Source organism: Danio rerio, chromosome 10 (genome assembly GCF_052040795.2).
Source record: "Danio rerio strain M-AB ecotype USA chromosome 10, GRCz13ab, whole genome shotgun sequence".
Lineage (NCBI taxonomy): Eukaryota > Metazoa > Chordata > Actinopteri > Cypriniformes > Danionidae > Danio > Danio rerio.
In genome coordinates, this window is record NC_141030.1 from 46994272 (window position 1) to 47015972 (window position 21701).

Sequence of the window (21701 nt, forward strand, 5' to 3'; positions counted from 1 at the left end):
ATGGTTGGGTTTAGGGATGGGATGGGGTGAGGGCAATATACGGTTTGAACAGTATGAAATGAATGGAAACCTATGTAGACACTTTGTGTGTGTGTGTGTGTGTGTGTGTGTGTGTATGGAGGTGTAAGGGTGTTTTTCAGTACTAAATTGCAGCTGGAAAGGCATCCACTGTGTAAAACATACAGTAGGTGAGAGTTCAATGTGGCCATTACCGCCGCACGATCTACCGCTCCAGGGGCAGACTGGGACTTAAAATCAGCCCTGGCACTGTAGCCACACCAGCCCATATTACCACACCGACACAGCCCTATCCACGGACACGCACATTCACTAATATTGGTGCACAGATGGTGAAATAATATAAGCAGTACCTTATGTAATATATATTTAAACTTTTAATGTATGTGACTGGAACAAAAACAACCCATTTATAACAAATTTATACATGCAATCATTTCATTCATTCATTTTCTTTTCGGCTTAGTCCCTTTATTAATCTGAGATCGCCACAGCAGAATGAACCACTAACTTTTTCAGCATATGTGTTACCGTGTAACCCAATTCACCTATAGCTCGTGTTTGGACTTGTGAGGGAAACCGGGAGAAAACCCACACGAACATGCAAACTCCACACAAAAACACCAACTGACTCAGCCAAGGCTCGAACCATTGACCTTCTTGCTGTGAGGCAACAGTGCTACCCACTGCGCTGCCCCCTTTCGAGACTATTCCAGTTAATTTTATGCATTTGGCAGCGTCTAATTTTAGAGCAATCATTTGCTTTCTCTGAGCTTTTCGGCAACACCTTTCCTTTTTTACAGTCCATCTCTGACAATTAGCTTGTGCTGCACTTACTGTTTGTTTGACATTCTTGCCAGATTTTGATTAAGTCCACGTAACCTCTGATTGGGTCGGCCCCTCTCGAAACCAGCTGGCCATTGCCGATTGGGCCAATGCTTAACATTTATTATTATCATTACTATTATCATCATCATATTCACTTCTTGCAAGAGATAAAAGCTGCCTGCATGTAAAAATAATAGCCTACATATAAAAATTAAAAAATAGCACACCGGCCCACATTTTAAAATAAAAGGTCCGGCCCTTCTGGCATTTGCCAGAATTGCCAGATGGCCAGTCCGCCCCTGTACCGCTCTAAAGAAGAAAGAACATGCTTTTTAGGTATGACTGCAGTTTGCGACTATGCCGCCAGGTGGCACAAAGAGACGGGATGCGAATGGACAGAAATAGACTATACATTAGCCTTAAATACTCCGCTACTTGTAAATAAAGATAAACCATGAAACAAAGCATTATAAGTCCTTCATTAATCATTAAAAAGACAACTAGGCTACTTTATTTAAAGGAATAAAGAATAACAAATAACCTTTGGGGTAAAGTGATTAAGTCCGCTATAGGTAACCCAGGCTCATTCTAGAAACGTAGCCTGACGGACGTTTCTGCAGACCGTGAAATACGTCCTGGGAGGTACGTATTTGTGCAGTTTTTGTTTTCGCGTATCCGCAAGAGGCCGTTGTGCGCACTTTTTCACGTCTCGAACACCTCTCGCGAGTGCGCCCCGTTTATGCCAGCTCTGTTCTCACGTAAAAAGCCGCCGGAGGCCGCTGTTGAGCAACCAACTGTCCGACTGACTGACTGAATGATTGAATGGGCGGCTGGCCAATCGGCCGACCGAGCCACCCTCCTTGTCCTCCTTCATCCCTAAACCCAAGCGACGATTTACAAAGGCCGTCAAGAAAAAAAAAGCCCTCGCCTGATTTTGACCGCGTTTTCGGATCTCAGTTGGCTTTATTTTTTGGATTCTGTTTTTTTTCTTACCTGATTTCTGGAGCCGCTCTTCCCCGGACTCAAACCCGGTCATCGCCACGGCCGGCTCCTCCTCCGGGCCTCCACTCAGCCGACGGCGGGAAAGCCCTCTACAATGAGGTGAGCCATCAACCGGCGAACGCGAAGAGGAGCGGCGTCACACCGCCCCATAGCGTTCGCTTGTAAATAGCGGTCTCCAGAAACGTCCGTGGGGTTTTCAGAAGGATCTTGGGTTGGCTATATGCTTCAGCACAAAAACACTAGTTGCCGTGATGTATACTGGATAAGTTGGTGGTTCATTCCGCTGTGGCGACCCCTGAGGAAAAAAGGGACTAAGCCGAAGGAAAATTAATGAATAAATATAGAATATAATATAAAAATATTATGCATTTTACTTTAGTTTTAATAAGATAACAGTAAGTTTAAAGAGCCCATATTATACATGAAATAGGGTCATACTCTGGTTGTAAGGGTCTCCAACAACAGTCTAATATGCATGCAAGGTCAAAAAACACTTTCGTGGTTTTATAATCTGCATTTATTTTTACCTAATTATCCCAGCGACTCCTGTATGAATCGTCCAGTGATTCATTTGTTCTCAAACCCCTCCTTAGCGCGGAGCTAATCTGCGCTGATTGGACCAATGACAGCCTGTTGCGATTGGTCGACTGCCTTCAGTCAGAGTGAAAAGCCAAACAGCTAATCAGCAATATAAAAGTAATCACAGTTCATACACGCTCGATAGTGTAGGCGTGGATTTTAGCTGCCAGTGGGTCAATGTAAATACAGACTATGGACTTGAAAATACAGACGATTAACTATTTCATTGAGCAAAAACTCCAAAAACTGTCGAGGAGATCACATAGCTTGTTTCACTCTAGACACAGACACACACACACACACACACACACACATTGCCCTCGTCCTTGCGCGCGCGCGCACACACACACACACAAACACACACACACACACACAGCTCCGGACGACAACGCGCGCGCACACACACACATACCTCCGGACGACAGCGCACACACACTACCCTCGTCCACAGAGCTCCGTAAACCAAGCAGCACGCGTCGCGTTTTTAACGTGACTTTGCACGCGATAACAGAATATAGCCAGTTAACCTGATACAGTACACGCGGTTACAAGTAACAAATCACAACTAAATACATTTGCAAGCTAGAGTAAACGAGGCAACTTTAATCGCACGTACTTACACTTGAGAATGGAGGAAGAAACCCATCCTGACGTCCATCAGTAAGTTACTCTTTACTGATCCTTCCTTTAACAAACGCTGATGAAGTATTCTTTGTAGCATGTAGTTTGCAGAAGTTTCATCTTTGGGTAGAGACTCAATATATCCATCTGCAGTGTGACTTCAATCGACCGGCATGTTTGTGTGTGTGTGTGTGTGTGTCTGGGTTTCTGCGTCAGAGGGCGGGGCCTCAGGTTTGAAATCTCCCGGGTTTGCGCGTGCACGTGAATAACTTGGTTTCGTTCGTACGTCATGGCGAAACACCTAATGAATCGGTATCAAGGCGACTCGTTTGAAGCACTATGAGTCGACTCTTTTATAGATGAATCAACAGTTTTAAACACTGTATTCTTACAGATTTAAGCCTTAGCTGGATACTTCACTTCACTTAGAGCTGTGTTACACACTACATGGAGGGGAATTTTCAAAAACCCATAATATGGGCTCTTTAAAAGATTTATTAACCTAAATATAATTGATAAACTTTACAGCTTTTATAAAATACAGTACTAATGTCTAAAAAAAAGCTGGAGCAACTTAGACTTTTCATGATATTCATATTTGAATTGATTTGGAGTTATAAATGAATAAATGTGAATAAAGTGTGTGTTGTATGTACAGAAGTCAGTAAAAACCTCTTCTTTTTGACAGGCTGTACTGTATTTTGGACATGTTCACAGTTTGATGTCTTTCCCTGTGAATGTTTTATTTGGCAGTGATTTTCCAGACACGGAAAAAGCTTTTCCTGTCCTGATAATCCAGACATGATCTTGGCCTCCAGCTAAACTCAGATGACGATAAAACCAAACAGAAGCTGCGAATGCAGGGAAAATAGATCCGGTACGAGTGTAAAATATCTGCGTTTTCAAAACCCACAGTATGTATGATTAAATAAAGTCTTCATTGAGCTTTTCCTGTGCTTGTTCACTTCAGTCGCTTTTGCAGAAGAAGTTTATTCGAGTGTATTACTGGTATACATCTTTCAAACTGAACAATAAAATACACACTCAACGGCCACTTTATTAGGTACACCTTACTAGTACTGGGTTGGACCACCTTTTGCCTTCAGAACTGCCTTAATCCTTTATGGCGTAGATTCAACAAGCTACTGGAAATATTCCTCAGAGATTTTGCTCCATTTTGACATGATAGCATCACACAGTTACTGCAGATTTGTCGGCTGCACATCCATGATGCCAATCTCCCGTTCCACCACATCCCAAAGGTGCTTTATTGGGTTGAGCTCTGGGGGCTGTAAAGACCATTTGAGCACAGTGAACTCATTTTCATGTTCAAGAAACCAGTCTGAGATGATTCACGCTTTATGACATGGTGTTTTATCCTGCTGGAAGTAGCCATCAGAAGATGGGTTTACTGTGGTCATAAAGGGATGGACATGGTCAGCAACAATACTCAGGTAGGCTGTGGCGTTGACACGATGCTCAATTGGTACTAATGAGCCCAAAGTGTGCCAAGAAAATCTCCCCTACACCATTACACCACCACCACCAGCCAGAACCATTGATACAAGGCAGGATGGATCCATGCTTTCATGTTGTTTACGGCAAATTCTGACCCGACCATCTGAATGTGTCAGCAGAAATGGAGACTCATCAGAGCAGGCAACGTTTCTCCAATCTTCTATTGTGCAGTTTTGGTGAGTCTGTGTGAATTGTAGCCTCAGTTTCCTGTTCTTAGCTGACAGGAGCGGCACCCGCTGTGGTCTTCTGCTGCTGTAGCCCATCCGCCTCAAGGTTGGACGTGTTGTGTGTTCAGAGATGCTCTTCTGCAGAGCTGGGTTGTAGCGAGTGCTTATTTGAGTTGCTGTTGCCTTTCTATCAGCTGGAACCAGTCTGGCCATTCTCCTCTGACCTCTGGCATCAACAAGGCATTTGTCGCTCACTGGATATTTCCTCTTCTTCAGAGCATTCTCTGTAAACCCTAGAGATGGTTGTGCTTGAAAAACCCAGTAGATCAGCAGTTTCTGAAAAACTCTGACCAGCCCATGCCCTGTTCAAAGGAAGCCGGAGCACCCAGAGGATACCCACACCAACACGGGGAGAACATGCAAACTCCACACAGAAATGCCAACTGGCCTAGCTGAGACTCGAACCAGCAACCTTCTTGCTGTGAGGTGACAGTGCTAACCATTGAGCCACTGTGACGCCTCTGTTATGTTTATATTTTTATCAAAAAAGTACATCAAGTACAACAATGTATAATATTTTTTTTTACAAACTATTCATTGTTTATTATAACATAAGAAATGTTTAACAAAAATTGGGGAGTTTGCATGTCCTCCCCGTGTTGGCGTGGGTTTCCTCCTGGTGCTCCGGTTTCCAAGTCCAAACACATGCGCTATAGGTGAATTGGGTAGGCTAAATTGTCCATAGTGTATGTGTGTAAATGAGTGTGTGTGGATGTTTCCCAGTGATGGGTTGCAGCTGGAAGGGCATGCGCTGTGTAAAACATGTGCTGAATAAGTTGGCGGTTCATTCCTCTGTGGCGACCCCTGATGAATAAAGGGACTACGCCAAAAAGAAAATAATTGAATGAATGTTTTCCTGATTTTGGCCTGATCCGAAAGCTATTTACAAACACAATCTTTTTTAATCAAATGCTGATTTAATTCCCTCGGTCTCCTATTTCAGACAAGGTCAAATACTGAACATAATAATTAGTGCAACGAACAAGCACATGCACATTGTTTATCGAGCGTTGGCATCAGTGAAAGCAGCAAACAATGCAGTCATTCAGAGGATGTGCTCTTTATTTGTGCAATCACAGTCTCAGAGGAGTTTTCTGTGCATCAGTGTGTGTGGGATTGAGAGAGAAAACAAACACACACACACACACACACACACACACACATCATCGTATCAGTTTCAGTCATCATCACGTTGATATTTGGTTGATTTTAGGTTGTGTTGGAAAGACACATCGAGCCAACATATTGGCGTTCATCCGTCAGGTATGCCAACCAAAATCCGACGTCTGATGGATAGTGGTAACGTCCACACAACGTCAAGCAGTAACATCATTAGATGTTGATATTTGGATGATTTTAGGTTGGACGTTGGGTTCTAGGATGGCACGGGGGCTTAGTGGTTAGCACTGTGGCCTCACAGCAAGAAGGTCTCTGGTTTGAGTCTCGGCTGGGCCAGTTGGTGTTTCTGTGTGGAGTTTGCATGTTCTCTCCGTGTTGGCGTGGGTTAACTCCAGGTGCTCCGGTTTCCCCCACAGTCCAAACACATGCGCTATAGGGGAATTGATTAACTAAATTGGCCTTAGTGTATGAGTGTGTGTGGTTGAGTGTGTATGGGTGTTTCCCAGAGATGGGTTGCAGCTGGAAGGGCATCCGCTGCGTAAAACATATGCTGGATAAGTTGGTGGTTCATTCCGCTGTGGAATAAAGGGACTAAGCCAAAATGAATGTGTGTGTGTGTGGGTGTGTATGTCTTTGTGGTTGTGTGTGTGTGTGTGTGTGTGTGTGTGTTTACGTCTCAAACATGCGCTGTAGTGGAATTGAGTTAGCTAAATTGGCTGTAGTGTATTTGTGTGTGAATGTGATAGTGTATGGGTGTTTTCCAGTACTGGGTTGCAGCTGGAAGGGCATCCGCTGTGTAAAACATATGCTGGAATAGTTAGTGGTTCATTCCCCTGTGGTGACCTCTGAAACTAAGCTGAAGGAAAATTAATGAACGTTGAGTTCTGACGTCAACCCGATTTTCATTTCCAAATGAAATGTAACGTCCCCACGATGTTAGGGTACAGCGTCAATCTGACGTCATGCTGACGTTCTCTGCCTGCTGGGTCAATGATAGAAAATAACACCCATTTGGACCCCAAAACCCCCCAAACTGTTTGGTGTGATTGCTTTAGATCATTTGTGCTGGGCTCTGGTCATTTTATTAGGCAGTGTAATAATGTGAAGTCAGTTTCTGACTGGTGTTTCTCAGACTCTCACACACACTGACTTAAGCTGTATCATCAGTGCTCTGCTGAGAAAAGGCCTTTTGTTTCCTTCGGTACGAGCCTTTAATCACAGTCTGGCTCTTTCTCATCGACCGCCTGAAGAGTTTTGGACAGTGCCGTCGCTGCCAAGTTCAACAGTGTTTTCTGGGAGAGCCAGAGATACGAGGACCAGCAGAGGGCCACAGATACACACTCCTGCTCCACACATCAGCTTAAGATACTGACGGTATGATAACCTTGGATAGAAATATCACGGTATTGTGATTTACTGCTCTAAAATTGGTTCTTTTTGGGTAAAAAAAAACAACAATTCCCCCTTATTAAACACAATTTATTTTAGTGTAAGAAACATTTCATGTATTTTGGAGTAGTGAACATGTCAGTGTAAATCAGGGGGGCGGTGGTGGGCCGGTGTCCTGCATATTTTAGTTCCAACGCCAATTATACACACCTGAACCACCTAATCAAGCTCTTTGGTGTACTAGAAACTTGTTTGTTGAAGGAAGTTGGAGCTAAACTATGCAGAACAGCAGCCCTACAGGACCGAGTTTGGACACCCCTGGTCTAAATGATTCAAATAAATGTTTGAGTGTTTGATCGCTGCTGTGATCGGGATATGTTTGTTGCAGCTTTCTGGGCCCAGTAGCTTCAGCAGGTGATCAGGTAAGCAAATGTTTATTTCTTTTTTAAACTAAGCGATGTTATGGTCTTTGTTTGATTTATTGTGTGTTTGCTAATTTGTAAATGTGTATGTATGTTCAAAAGATTAATTGAGTTCATGGTAGAGTAACCATGTCAAAGTGCATTGAGTTCGCGATTGCTTCAGCGTATACAAATGGAAAATCTGCTATGTAAAAAAGTGTTAAATTGAGTTATACAAGTTTGTTAATGTGTGATGAGTTTGGCCTTGAAATATTATTATTATTTGTTTGTGGGTAGATTTAATTAATATTGATTTTTGTATATTCAGAAGTGGTTGTTTTGGTTTGTAAAAGGTAACTAATAGGGTAAACATGCTAAAATACTTTGAACGCACCTGCAAAACATGCTAAAATACAATGAAGCCATTAGCACCTGCAAAACATGATAAAAGTATTGTGAATTCATTAGCACATGTAAGCATAACATGCTTTGAACCCATTAGTACCTGTGAAACATGCTAATGGGTTTAAAATATGTTTTGCATCTGCAAACCATGCTAAAATTAAACCTACTTTAAACACTTTAGCACATGCAAAACATGCTAAACGTTCTGAGAATGCATTAGCACATGTAAAACATGCTAAAAATGCTCAATATGCATGAGCACCTGCAAAACATGCAAAAAAATTTTTAAATGCAAAAGCACCTGTGAAACATACTAAAAGTGCTCTGAATGCAATAGCACCTGCAAAACATGCCACACCTACTTTAAACGCTTTAGCACCTGAAAAACATGCTTAAAATTGCTCGATATATTGCTTTAGCACCTGCAAAACATGCTTAAACGTGCTCAATATATTGCATTAGCACCTGCAAAACATGCTAAACCTACTTGAAACGCTTTAGCACGTGCAAAACATGCTTAAATGTGCTCAATAAATTGCATTAGCACCTGCAAGATATGCTAAACCTACTTTAAATGCTTTAGCACCTCAAAACATGTTTAAATGTGCTCAATATATTGCATTAGCACCTGCAAAACATGTTAAACCTACTTTAAATGCTTTAGCACCTGCAAAACATGCTTAAACTTGCTAAATATATTGCATTGGCACCTGCAAAACATGCTAAATCTACTTTAAACATTTTAGCACCTGCAAAACATGCTTAAATGTGCTCAATATGTAGCATTAGCACCTGCAAAACATGCTAAACTTGCTTTAAACGATTTAGCAACTGCAAAACATGCTTAAACATGCTCAATATGTAGCATTAGCACCTGCAAAACATGCTAAACCTGCTTTAAATGCTTTAGCACCTGCAAAACATGCTTAAACGTGTGCAATATATTGCATTAGCACCTGCAAAACATGCTAAAAATACTTTGAATTTATTAGTGCTTGCAAAACATCCTTCACAATTCAGAATGCATTAGCATATATTAAACAGTATGTTAAAATGACTCAGAATGCTTTAGTATCTACATCATGCTAAAATAACTAGGAAACATATTAGCATCTACAGATAAACACAAAAATGCTACTCAGAGCTTATTAGCACAATATGCTAAAACTACTCAGAATGTATTAACACCTGCAATACTTATCTGCTAAGAATACTTTAGACACATTAGCATCTGCAAAAAATGCTAAAGTGCTCAGAATGCATTTGCAGATGCTTTTTAAACCCATTAAAACATGCTAACGCGTTGACAACTGTGTTCGAAACATCTTCGTCATCCTCATTCAAACAGTAGTTTTCTGACAGGGGACAGTCCCGCAGGAAAAGTAGAGAAGTTTTTAACATTACAATGATGCAAGTCTGAGACTACATATCTTTGTGTGCCAGAGCTACTTCGGTTTTCCCAGGCTCTTCTAGTCCAGATCTCACTTTTCACTCCATACATGTGTTTCTCATTAGCATCCAAACTCTCCAAGCACAGCTTTTTACCTGCTGAACATCTAGAGCATTAGCAAATAGGTTAGTAACAACAAAAAGCTAAATGTTAGCATTACTGTCTAGAGCAAAAGCAATCATGTTAGTAACAACAAAAAGCTAAATGTTAGCATTGCTGTTCAATTCAATAATATTTCCTAAGCTAGCATTTAGCTTTAAAAGTATGTGACAAGTTCAACTCTAAAGTCAGTTTGCTCTGTAGAGAGTTTGAGCTTTTAGCATAGTAGTAGTAGCTAGCAAAGCTTTGCATGCTGATTCTGTTAAAATGCCCCCCCTAGGTTTGGATCACAACACAGGGAAGTCGTATATGTCCCATATGGAGACAATCAGAAACTAGCAGAGCTGACATACAGCCGGATTAACATGGAAAAGGCACAGGAAGGACAACTCAGGTGAATGACACACACAATCTCACACACCTGCATAGAAAACAGATGAATGCTAAGGGTTTATTGCACCACTGGAGGAAAGGATACGCACAAGTGACCTAGATAGGATTTTTAACTATGATTATTTGTGCTATGTGATTATTTGTGCTATTTGTGCTATTGTGAACAATGTGATATAGAAGTATGCTAAAGTATGTTACAAACAACTTATTAGAAGCACATCAGCATTGTGCTAAATCATGACGTAAAAATATGTTACATTAGCGCTGTTAAATCATGAATGAAACATGCTAACGTGCTAGATTGTGAGAAAAACTGTTGAAACAATGAGTAATTGGTAAACAATTCTAAAACATTCCAGTTAACATACAAGACAATGCTTAAACAGCTTAGATTGCATTAGCATCTAAAAAATAAGCTAAAATCAATCTGAATATGTTAGCATCTGTAAAACAATGCAAAACATGCTATAAACACTTCCGTCTTCAAAGAACATCGGAGAAAAATGCTAGCAATATTTTGCCGTGTTAAATCATGACAGACCACATGCAAAAATAATGGAAAAATTGTATAAACATGGTAGCAATTTGGCAAAACATGGTAGAAAATGCTAGCAAAGTGATAAAACATGCGAGCAGTGTGTTAAATCATGCTATAAACATGTAAACGCGTTAATCATAAGCTAAAACATATTATCAGTGTACCAAATAGTGCTAGACTCCTTTAAAACATGCTTATGTAAAACATAGCAAAGCTGCATGCTAAAACCACTTTGAATGCATTAGCATCGATAAAACAAATTGCTAAAACAATTCTACACATATTAGCAAAACATGGAAATTGCACAAGAAGGACAACTCGGGTGAATGACACACACACACACTCACATACCTGCAGAGAAAAGAGATGAATGCTAAGGGTTTATTGCGCCATAGGGGAAAAGGATACGCAGTAGTAGTGACCTAGATAGGTTTTTAACTATAATCATGGGTGCTAACTTTGTGTCAAAACATATACCACTACGCTAATGCATGTTAAAAGTAAGCTATATTAACTTTTTAAAACATGGCAGAAAAACATTAGCACTGTGCTAAATTATGATGTAAACATGTTTTAACATTAGCGCTTTCAAATCATGATTGAAACATGCTAACGTGTGCTAGATTGTGAGAAAAACTATCTTGAAACATGTTAGCCAGTGTTAGTATTGGGTAAACCATGCTAAAATATTCATGTAACATACAAGACAATGCTAAAACAGCTCATATTGCTTTAGGATCTAAAAAATAACATGCTAAAATCAATCTGAATATTTTAGCATCTGTAAAACAATGCAAAACATGTTAAAAACATACTTGCGACTTCAAAAAACATGGGAGGAAAATGCTAGCAATGTTTGCAGTGTTAAATCATGACTGATATGCTAAAAAAGTCTAATTTATTAGAAAGAAATTTGGCAAAATAAAAGCTTGCTAAGTGATAAAACATGTTATCTGTGTGTTAAATCATGCTATAAACACGTGAAAGCATTAGCATAGTTAAATCACAATAATGTTCTAACATGCTAGCAGTATTTAAAATATTAACCATGTGTAAAACATGGAAAGTGCACAGGAAGGACAACTGAGGTGAATGACACACACTCACACACACCTGCAGAGAATAGAGATGAATGCCTACATAAGATTTTTAACTATGATCATGTGCTAACAATCTGACATAACATATAGCAGTACGCTAAAGCATATTAGGCCTACAAGCAAGTTAAAGCATGTTAGAAATTATGATGTAAAGATGTTTGAATATTAGCACTGTTAAATTATGATTGAACATGCTAACATCACAGATTGTGGAAAAAAAAGTATGTTGAAACATGTTAGCCAGTGTTAGTATTCTAGGTTAACCATGCTAAAACATTCCAGTAACATACAAGACAATGCTAAAACAGCTTAGATTGCATTAGCATTTAAAATAATAGCATGCTAAAATCAATCTGAATATTTTAGCATTTGGAAAACAATGCAAAACATGTTATAAACATGCTAGCAACTTCAAAACACATGGGAGGAAAATGCTAGCAATATGTTTGCAGTGATAAATCATGACAGATATGCTAAAAAAGTTACATGTATTAGCATAAAACATCAGAATGCATTAGTCTAAAAACAACATGCAGAAATAATGGAAATAGTCATATAAGCATGGTAGCCATTTGGCAAAACATTGTAGAAAAATGCTAGCAAAGTGATAAAACATGTTAGCAGTGTGTTAAATCATGCTACAGAGCATTAGCACATGCTAACATGCTAGCAGCATGTAGATTCATATAGAAACAATAACCATGTGCTAAAACATATTACCAGAGAACTAAATAGTGCTAGAATTATTTAAAAACATGCTAATGTAAAGCATACAGCAAAATGCGAAAATCACTTCAAATGCATTAGCAACTGCAAGACGAATTGCTAAAACAATTCTACACATATTAGCATGGCAGAAAACAAATGCTAAGAAACTTGCTAAACAAGTTAGCAAAATGTGGATTCATGTTATGAACTGCAAGCAGTGTGATAAAAAGTTAAATTATGCTAGAAGCATGGTAGCAAAGTGCAAAATATGAAATTTAATTTATGATCCAACATGTTAGCAGTGTTAAAACATGCTGCTAGCAATGTATTAAATCATCAAAAGAGTAGTCAAGCAACATGCTAACACATTAGAAACATGCTAGCTAGTTAAACATTGGCAAGGTTGTTAAAGCATGCTAGAAACATTGCATTTGAAATAAAATAATTAAATTGAATAAACTACCTACATCCCTGTTGAAAAAACAGCTTAAACCAGCCTAGGCTGGTTGGCTGGTTTTAGCTGGTTGACCAGCCTGGTTTTAGAGGCGTTTTGGCCATTTCCAAACTGATTTCCAGCCCTTTTTAGTCTGGTCTTAGCTGGTCAGGCTGGAAAGAGACCAGCTAAAACCAGCTTGACCAGACAGGATATAGCTGGTTTTGGCTAGGCTTCCAGTCTGGCTAGGCTGGTCAAGCTGGTTTTAGCTGGTCATCTCTCAGAATGCCCAGCTAAGACCAGTCTGGAAATGGCTGGGAACCAGCCTGGAAGTGGCCAAAACCCCTTTAAAACCAGGCTGGTGGACCAGCTAAAACCAGCCAACCAGCCTAGGCTGCTTTAATGTTTTTTTTTTCAGTAGGGATGATCGCTGACCTGTGTGGCTGTTTGGTTTAGTTATAGTTAGCATGAAGTCAAGTTCCTGTAATGACTGTCACGTTCAGCTGCTTCTCATTGGAAGGTTGGAGGCTGTGCTTGTTTCCTTGAAACGTAAGATGCCAATAGTTAAAGTTTACAGGCGCTTTCAAAGAGTGCCTGCTCACAAAAACCCCTCATGCTAAGAGATGAGTCAGTTAAAAACAAGCATGTGCATGTGGTCTCGTGTGCGTCATGCTACGCTTAGCATGTAACTCAGTGAGCGTACAGTTACAGCCTTCCTGGATGAGTTTCTCCATCGGTCGCTTCCTTATTTGACTGTTTGACACAGCTTAAAAGTCTTCATGAAATCAAATATTACTCTTCTTATTTTTATATAGTGGTGCTTGTTATAAACGATATATCTGTGCGCTTCATTATTTTGTAAAAATTCTGTTCTCCATGAAACATTTAATCAAGCAGTATAACTTTCTTTCCTACTTTAAACACCTTTTTTTGAGTCTGGTCACATGGAATGTTTTTTGGGCGGGGCTATCAGCTCTTTAGGGTGGGGCTAACTGAGTGATGGGAAGTTCGGATCATTTTACTGACTCGGACTTTGAGTCTCGTTCATCAAGATGAACATTTCGAGTCATTTCGTTCATTTGGTTCAATTTGCCAAAATGTTATTAAAATGTTACGAATTGCTTCCAAACTAGGGATGCTCATTTCGGTTAATTTTGCTAACCGACAACCGCCGCTCATTAATCGGTTATTAACGGTTAACTGGTTAGATTACTATTAATTTTATATTAAACAAATTGACGTGTCTATTTTGTGTCTGACACATTAAATATTGCATTTTAAAATACTGATTTATTTTTAAATGCTAGCATATAAATAATAGAACAATACGACAGAGCATTTTCACGCACCTGCAGTGTTTAGCACAGAAGAGCAGAATAATCTAAATAAAATGAATAAAATAATAGGACTGCCCTAAATTATTTATCTAAATTATTCTTTTTAATAACCGGCATAGGCTATTAGACCTATTTTACCTCTTTTTCATAAGCATTTGGTGTCGCCAGAATGTGTCTGTAAAGTTTCAGCTCAAAATACTGATCAGATTATTTATTATAGCCTCCAGAATATGCCCATTCTGGTGTCTGAGTATACTGCTAAAAAAACAGTGGCGTAGCGGATGGAACACGTGATCAGGGGCTCCGCATTATAGCCCAACTCCACTCTTAAGTTTGTGATCTCTCCACCCCCCCCGCCCCTGCCCACCATCCACCCCCCCACTCCACCCCCACTCAACCCCCCCCTCCACCATTGTTTGTGATTGCTCCATAGAACCCCCCTCCCGCTCTTCAGTTTGTGATCAGTGTTTGGACTGTGGAGGAAACCGGAGCACCCTGAGGAAATCCACACCAACACGGGGAGAACATGCAAACTCCACACAGAAACACCAACTGGCCAAGCCGGGACTCAAACCAGACACCTCTTGCAAACACATGCGCTATAGGGGAATTGATTAACTGAATTGAACGATGTGTGTGTGTTTGTGTGTGTGTGTGTGTGAATGGTAGTGTATGGATGTTTCTCAGTGATGGGTTGCAGCTAGAAGGGCATGCACTGTGTAAAACATATTCTGGATAAGTTGGCGGTTCATTCCACTGTGGTGACCCCTGATGAATAAAGGGACTAAGCCAAAAAGAAAACGAATGAACCAGAAAGGTAGTTTAATTTCAGTAACTAGCCACTTTATAACTAATTACACCAAACGCTGGTCACAATTCTAGAAAAAACAGTGGTAAACATGCACTTGAATAAAACTCTGTGCTCTTTTCTAAACAAGATATTACACTGAATGGGAGGTAAATGAAATGTTATGAGCAGCCATCTGCACAGAAAGCCCTGACATTGGTGTTTTTCCTCTGTTACACCGCAGGGAGAAAGAAAATGTCCCCTTCAACGCTCTGCCACAGCTGTTGCCTTTTAAAACTCTCATTGTGCAAGAGGATATACAACAATTGAAACGTGTCCAATGATAACATGCTGGAAAAGTCGTTTTGCGCTGTGGGCACATCCACTGTTAGAGGGAGATTTATCTGAAGACTCTGGCCGGGTCTAACATCGCTGCGGTGTGTAAAGTAATGCCCTGCTAAACAGTTAATGAAGATACACTCTCTGCGTATTACTGGCTTTGGAGCTCCAGTCAAGAACAGGCAACCATAAACAGTTGTTTGATTCTTCTTGTAAGGGATGTTGGCGCAAGACAAAAAAAATATAATAAATGAAGAAAAAGCAGCGCAGTGGGTAGAGCTGTCCTCTCACAGCAAGAAGGTTGCTGGTTCGAGCCTCGGCTGAGTCAGTTGGCGTTCCTGTGTGGAGTTTGCATGTTCTCCCTGTGTTGGCGTGGGTTTCCTCCGGGTGATTCCCCTTGGACTGTAAAAGTTAATAATTGGAATAAATGATATAATTGGTGGTTCATTGGGCTGTGGCGTCCCCTGATAAATCAGGCACTAGGCTGAAGGATAGTGAGTAAGGACAGGTAGATAACTAGACCTCACATCCTTCTTTATGAAAGTAGCCATGCAGCATCACACAAATGCTGCGCTATTGTAACCCCACCGGTCCTACGCCACCCAACCCGCTAAGAGTTGGTATCGAACCGGCGACCTTCCGAATGGGAGTTGGTTGCTCTACAAGGGAGGCTAAAGACCATGGCCTCTAGCGTCTGTCGCCTTTAGAAGTCAGAGGAGTGAGATTTACCTGCACAGCACTCACTAGCTGGCCTCCAGACGTTGACACCAGACGCAGAACGCGTGAGTGATTTACATGTTAAGTCAATGCAAACGCGCCAATAGGCATCATGCGGCGCGATACGCGTGAATGGCGTGGCACGAATTACGCGAATTGATCGTTTTGCGCGTTTGACGTGGACATGATGTCAAGTCTACACGGTGTAAACCTCTGCTTGAGGACTCTTAACAGTAAACTGAATGAAGCCAGTGTTACGGTTTAACTGGTGTCCGTTTTAACTGAGGCCCCTTTTCAGAAGTAAACTGTTGACGTTTGCAGATTGGCAGATTCGTCACTTTTTCACAGCAACAAAACATGCCCATACCAAATAAAGAGTTATTACTTGGTGTCAACATTATTGATTGTAATATCTGTGTAGCAGAACAGTATAAACCAAAATTAATGTAACGAAATAATTATAATTGACATGTCATCAACAGGGGCGAAGCAGTGGCGCAGTAAGTAGTGCTGTCTCCTCACAGCAAGAAGGTCGCTGGTTCGAACCTCGCCTCAGTTGGCGTTTCTGTGTGGAGTTTGCATGTTCTCCCTGCATTCGCATGGGTTTCCTCCGGGTGCTCCGGTTTCCCCCACAGTCTAAAGACATGCGGTACAGGTGAGTTGGGCAGGCTAAATTGTCCGTAGTGTATGTGTGTGTGGATGTTTCCCAGAGATGGGTTGCGGCTGGAAGGGCATCCACTGCGTAAAAACGTGCTGGATAAGTTGGCGGTTCATTCCGCTGTGGCGACCCCAGATTTAAAAAGGGACTAAGCCAACAAGAAAATGAATGAATGAATATCATCAACAGGATTCGAACTCAAGTCAAAAAGTTCTACACAAGTATCAACAGACCTATCTAACTGAGCTACTCGGGTCAACAGATTGGGGTCGGTTTTGATATCTTTAACATGTGTTGTGCTTTGATTGTTTCCATGTTTCTAAACACTCTCACGCTGATATTTTCTCAGAATAGCTCTTATATTTTTTTTATCGCAGTTAGTCAAACCATGATTTTTATAGTTGTAGACTCGTGGAAACCTGTCTACAAAGTCACACACGAGCTGGATATTATTGATATTTTTAAGTGTGCATGTTACATTCCGGGTCACTACCAGTGTGTGGTACATTCCGCGTCACTCCCGGTGTGTGGTTCTGTAACTCCGGGGAGTGACACCAACAACAGAAGGTAGGATCCAAATGCAGGTTTATTCACAGTCAGGCAAGCAATGGTAGGGATGGCTGACGTGAAACTGATGTTTCGACACAGTGTCGAGATCCCGAAGCGCAAGTGTTTCGAAACACTGCACCGAAGCATGATCCGAAGCACTCAAGTCACGTGACTAAAGTGTTTCGAAACACCTAGTCACGTGACTAAAGCGATTCAAAGCATCGATAAGCTTAGAAACGTTTCGAGACCTGGCGAATCGTCATTTGAGTGCCAAGGTCTCCAATCAATCTCTGTCTCATATGGCTTAGAGGTCTGTGTGGTTGCTTAAGGATGCTTTGCATGATGTTTTGGGTTCGAATCCCAACTTGTACAAATACTCTGAAATCATGGTTTTATGTATTTTAATCATGTTTCTGTTTTGTATAGCCTAAATAGGACACAGCTACAGTTATGCCATCAATTTAGCATCATTTTTGTAACACTGTAAAACAATAATAAATATTTTTACAGTATGGTTGGGTTTAGGGTTTGGGTAGACATTAATAAAATACAATAAATGGGAAATTGAATGAATAATATAAATAATTCTTGATAACTTCAGGCCACCGTTTTTGATCTAGCAACAACCCTGTTTTAATACAAAAACAAGACATATTTATTCACAAATTGTTTATTCGGATATCAGACTAATGTTGAAACAAAACGATACAAGAGCAAAGCATTACCAACTGGTATTAAGGCATTTTAAAACAACTGCGATAGCCTGGCTTCGAAACCGACTAACCCTGCATGGAAGTCTAATACCTTATCCACTGAACTATGTTACTTGAGGAAATTAGGTACAAAGTTGGGTTTAATGCCTCAATTTGTTCAATCGTTCTTTGCTGAAACTGTTTCAGTGCAATACATAAAAAATGACCACTAGATGTCACTGTAGAGTGAGGTTTCAAAACGTTTCGAAGCTTCAACACATTTGCTTCGACTGTTTCAGTGTTTCACGAAGCCTCGCTTTGCCCACCACTAAGCAATGGTCAAATCAGGTATGTGCGGGCAAATTCAGAGTCGTATTCAAGGTACAGGCAAAAGGTCGAAAGGCTGGCGGCAAAACAGGATAACAAGGATACAAAGCTAGGTTCAAACATGGAGAAACAAGACAGGGAGAAACACATTGTAATGTCACTTAACAGTAAACAAGACTCTGCAAACTGGATGGGTTCATGAGTGGCTTATAAGTGGTTAGATATCAGTCTATGACAAGGTTCAGGTGGTGAATGCAATCAAGTTATGGGTGTCAGGGAGAAATGCATGTATGAAAATGTAGTCCAGTAAAAGGCGGAAGTGTAGTTCTAAGTGTGTGTTTGTGTGTGAGTGTTTACCAGCGACATCTGGTGGTTGTTCGTTGGTGAACATGACAGGTATATTCCCTTTCCGTAGGACTCTGTAATTGTAAATGTGTTTCGGGATTTTTTTTCACACTTTGTAATGCTGTTTTGCACTTCCCGGCCACCGTAGTTTTGCCATGTTATCTGTCTGGCTGTTACTAAGGTGCGCTAGATGGTGTTGTTATGCTGCCAAGGAGGTGCTGTAGATGTTCTTGGAGTGTTTTTTTTTTTGTTGCCATTGTGTTGTGGGCGTTCGAGGTAATTGTACTAGTCTAATCATTTTTTTGTGTGTGTGTGTGTGTGTGTGTGTGTGTGTGTGTGTATTGCTATGCAATGATATTTTGGTGGCTGTTGGGGTGTTTCTAAGGGTTTTAGAATATTTTAAAAATATATTATCTTGCTTCTAGATTTTACTTTGTTCTGCTATACAGTTCTCAGTGAGGGCGAGGCAGTGGTGCAGTAGGTAGTGCTGTCGCCTCACAGCAAGAAGGTCGCAGGGTCGCTGGTTCGAACCTCGGCTCAGTTGATGTTTCTGTGTGGAGTTTGCATGTTCTCCCTGCCTTCGCGTGGGTTTCCTCCGGGTGCTCCAGTTTCCCCCACAGTCCAAAGACATGCGGTACAGGTGAATTGGATAGGCTAAATTGTCCGTAGTGTATGAGTGTGTGTGTGTGTGGATGTTTCCCAGAGATGGGTTGCGGCTGGAAGGGCATCCGCTGCGTAAAAACTTGCTGGATAAGTTGGCGGTTCATTCCGCTGTGGCGACCCCGGATTAATAAAGGGACTAAGCTGACAAGAAAATGAATGAATGAGTTCTCAGTGAGTTTCTTTTGCTAGTGTTTTTAGATGCTAAATCTCTATATGCATTGCTTGGCAGTTTTTAGGTAATTCTACAAAAAGCCATAGAGGACAGATTAAACACACATGGTGCATTAGAGAACATATAATATCACATCAAAAGCATTATTAATCTCTAAAGAACCATATACTGTAGGTATACCATATAAAGAAAAATGGTTATGCATGTAAAACTTGCCATTAAAGAATCACTTAAATGAAACCACATGGTATTTACACTCAAGTTCACAGTGGTTGAACGTCTGCATATGCCTTATGCAGTGTATTGTACATAATAAGAGCACCTTGTTCCCTTTTCCTGCTAATTGACATAAACACCCAGTGATGTTTCATTCTGTAAGTCCATATTGAGGAAGGAGGGCGATGGTTGATTGGGTTTTCCCTGTAAACGGGGGTCTAGAGGTCACGTACAGCAGCTTGAAATTGTTTTCCAGGATCACTTAACGTGCACCCCACAGTCTTCAAACATTTCGACCACTGATGGGGCAAACGCAGAGGTGTGCCCGCGGGGTACTGTACTGTACTGACGGTGTGTGCCCAGCGCCGCTTCTTCCCATGGAGAGGACGAACGCAGCCCCAGCGACCCCCAGATCTGCTCATGTGTTGTGTATTATTCAATTATAACCGTTTCATCTGTAGGGGGTTGAGTTATATAACAATACACAGAGAATCTATTCATGGGAACTCGCTCTGGTAAAGCTCCTGTTTCCAATTTAACACAACAAGGGGGTTAACGACCATCCCGTACCAGCCTAAATGTGTATTGTTTTTCTGACGTGTGCTTTAAGAAGAAGAAGTGGAGTCCATACTGAAAATGAAAGACCTGATGCTGGTAAAACTGCCGTGCTAACATTACTATTATATTATTAATTAATTAAGTCATTTAAAGATTTGTTTCTTGTGTAGTTTGTTTTAAGAACGAGCAGATTGTGTAGTCTTTTATAATGTTTTAATATTGGGTTGAACAGCATCTAAGCTATGCTAAGTTTTTTTTTTAAGAATATGATTTTAATGTTTCATTTTAATTAATTCAGAGCTTAAAGATGCCATGAAATCCAAATTTACTCTTCTTATTTTTTTATTTGTGTATATAGTAGTTCATGTTATAAACGATATTCATTATTGGGGTTGGTTGGGGTGGACACATGTCCCCCTTACTTTTCCAGACAGACCATTTAGAAACAGGTGATTAAGAATGTAAACATTTGCATTTCTTACAGCTGTCCCATACCACACCACCCCCCCCCCCACCCCCCCCACACACACACTTTTAAAATGTTAACTACGCACCTGCTTCTGGGCGGGTCTGTCAGTGATTTAGGGTGGAGCTATCATTCATTTAGGGCAGGGCTATCAGTAGTTGTCTCGTTTCTGCTCTGAATTTATCTATTCGTCAGTCTTCTTTCACTAGGTTATGAATAAAGGTATAATGGGATGTATATATGTCACGATAGTGAAAAAAGTATTGCGACTTTAAAGTCCAAACCCCTCCCCCTTCCATAAGCCAACTCTGCTCTGGTTGGTCAGCTGGCCAAGTCTGCTTTGATTGGTTTTTCTGTCTTTATTTCATATCATAAATTAAATGGCCAGTGCTCTTATGTCATTTGTGGGTGGGGATTATGCAAATATATTACTTAGATGATGTCTACATGATCGGTAGCTGGAAAAACTGGATTTGAAAATATAACGACTTGTTAAAGCGTTCCAATTAAATTAATCTTTGTTTCAATATTGCTTTTACAATGTAGATAGCTGAAGCACCTTAAAATAGATATTCTAGTAAACTGAAAATGTGTCAGTCCAGTTATCAGAGTTGAAGTTGAAGTTCAGAACTGATGATTTAATTTGAGAGACGATGGGCTCTATTTTAATGATCTAGGCACAAAGTCTATAGCGTATGGTGCAAAAGCATTAAGGACAAGTCTGAATCCACTTTTGCTATTTTAAGGCTAGAAAAATACGCTCTACACGCATGGTCTAACAGTGTGTTTTTATTCTCTTAAAGACCTCGGGGAGTGTTTTGAGCGTAAACCAATCAGAGTCTCCTCTCACATTGCAATGGCGCATTTGCTATTTACATGGCGGACTTTGTAAGTGTAAAAACTGAACACTTCACTAGCAAGAAAACAGTTAAACAGAGCATCTGCAGCGCAAGGATAAAGAATGAGCCTCCTCCATTCAGCCTCTTTACTTTCTTACTGTTGTACGCATAGACATCAATTAGTCTACATATTTAATTTCATTTAAGC